This window comes from Oncorhynchus mykiss, chromosome 19 (genome assembly GCF_057628025.1).
Source record: "Oncorhynchus mykiss isolate SJ-2025 chromosome 19, ASM5762802v1, whole genome shotgun sequence".
In the NCBI taxonomy this organism is placed as follows: Eukaryota; Metazoa; Chordata; class Actinopteri; order Salmoniformes; family Salmonidae; genus Oncorhynchus; species Oncorhynchus mykiss.
Genome location: NC_143040.1, coordinates 11160001 through 11162500, shown reverse-complemented (window position 1 = coordinate 11162500; position 2500 = coordinate 11160001). Strand labels below are relative to the sequence as shown.

General features: G+C 46.8%; 1 protein-coding gene across 1 annotated transcript in view; it reads right to left on the bottom strand.

The window, feature by feature from the left end:
* The window catches only part of LOC149974977 (dynein axonemal heavy chain 6-like), a 129339-nt gene that overhangs the window by 48313 nt on the left and 78526 nt on the right, over positions 1 to 2500 (bottom strand). The gene's annotated exons all lie outside the window — the stretch shown is intronic.

Below are 2500 nucleotides of genomic sequence, written 5' to 3'. Positions count from 1 at the left end.
GAATTTTCGTTTTTTTTTTGGTAGCCAAATGTGATGTAGAAAACAGAGCTATTTCGAATTCACAAATAATATTTTTTGGAAAAACTGAGCATCTGCTATCTAACTGAGAGTCTCCTCATTGAAAACATCCGAAGTTCTTCAAAGGTAAATTATTTTATTTGAAGGCTTTTATGTTTTTGATGAAATCTTGCGTGCTGGATGCTAACGCTAATGCTAACGCTAAATGCTACGCTAGCTAGCCACTTTTACACAAATGATTGTTTTCCTATGGTTGAGAAGCATATTTTGAAAATCTGAGATGACAGTGTTGTTTACAAAAGGCTAAGCTTGAGAGATGGCATATTTATTTCATTTCATTTGCGATTTTCATGAATAGTTAACGTTGCGTTATGGTAATGAGCTTAGGTCTGTAAATAGAATCCCGGATCCGGGTTTGGTAGACGCAACAGGTTAACTCTTCATGGACTGACTTGTTGCAGAGACAATGATTACATTATCAATCTGTATCCAAGCATCGTCAGCTCACTGACATGCAGCTGAGATACCTTCTCCCAAGAGAATACTCGTCAGTTATCGACCCAGCTGTGTATATACCCCCTCAAACAGACACCACGACGGCCCACAAGGAACTTCACAGGACTCTATGTAAACCATATATCCTGAGGCAGCATTTATTGTAGCTGGGGATTTGAACAAAGCACATTTGAGAACAAGGCTACCTAAATTCTGTCAGCATATTGATTGCAGCACTTACACTCGATTACTGCTACTCTAACTTCCGCGATGCATACAAGGCCCTCCCTCGTCCTCCCATCGACAAATCCGACCATGACTCCATCTTGCTCCTACCGTCTTATAGGCAGAAACTGAAAGAGGGTGTACCCATGATTAGAACCATTCAACACTGGTCTGACCAATCGGAATCCATGCTTCAAAATTGTTTTGATCACGCGGACTGGAAAATGTTCCGGGCAGCCTCAGAGAACAACATCGGTCTATATGCTGACTCGGTGAGTGAGTTTATAAGGAAGTGCATTGGAGATATTGTACCCACCGTGACTATTAAAACCTACCCTAACCAGAAACCGTGGAGGGATCGCGCAAAACTGAAAGAGCGAACTACCACATTTAACCATAGAAAGAGGACTGGGAATATGTAGTTATTGTAGTGTAGTTATAGTTGTAGTGTAGTTGTAGTTATTCCCTCCGCAAGGCAATCAAACAAGTGAAATGTCGGTATTGGGACAAAGTGGAGTCGCAATTCAACAGCTCAGATACAAGACGTACGTGGCAGGGTCGACAGGCAATCACGGATTACACAAAGAAAACTAGCCACGTCACGGACACCGACGTCTCGCTTCCAGACACACTAAACACCTTCTTTGTCAGCTTTGTAGATAACAGTGCCACCGGCACGGCCCACTAACAAGGACCCCCCCCTGTCTCCTTCTCTGTGGCCACCACATGCTTCAAGATGGCCACCATTGTTGCTGTACTCAAGAAGGCAAAGATAACTGAACTAAATGACTACCGCCCCGTAGCACTCAATTCTGTCACCATGAAGTGCTTTAAGAGACTAGTCAAGGATCATATCATCTCTACCCTACCTGATACCCTAGACCCACTTCAGTTTGCATACCGCCCCAACAGGTCCACAGACGATGCAATCGCCATTACAGTGCACATGCCCTGTCCCATCTGGACAAGAGGAATACCTATTCATTGACTACAGCTCAGCATTCAACAACATACAGTAGTACCCTCCAAGCTCATCGTCAAGCTGGAGGCCCTGGGTCTCAACCCGCCCTGTGCAATTGGGTCCTGGACTTTCTGACGGGCCGCCCCCAGGTGGTGAAGGTAGGAAACAACATCTCCAATTTGCTGACCCTCAACACTGGTGCCCCACAGGGTGAGTGCTCAGCCCCCTAATGTACTCTCTGTTCACCCAACAGCAGAGAGAGCACCCCCCTATCCACATCGAAGGGAGAGCAGTGGAGAAGGTGGAAAGTTCCTCGGCGTACACATCACAGACAAACTGAAATGGTCCACCCATACAGACAGTGTGGTGAAGAACACCCACACAGACAGTGTGGTGAAGAACACCCATACAGACAGTGTGGTGAAGAACACCCATACAGACAGTGTGGTGAAGAACACCCACACAGACAGTGTAGTGAAGGCACAGCAGCGCCTCTTCAACCTCAGGAGGCTGAAGAAATGTGGCTTGTCACTTAAAACCCTGACAAACTTTTACAGATGCACAAACGAGAGCATCCTGTCGGGCTGTATCACCGCCTGGTACGACAACTGCACCGCCCACAACCGTAAGGCTTTCCAGAGGGTAGTGAGGTCTGCACAACGCATCACCGGGGGCAAACTACCTGCCCTCCAGGACACCTACACCACCCGATGTCACAGGAAGGCCATAAAGATCATCAAGGACAACAACCACCCGGGCCACTGCCTGTTCACCCCGCTATCATCCAGAAGGCGAGGTCAG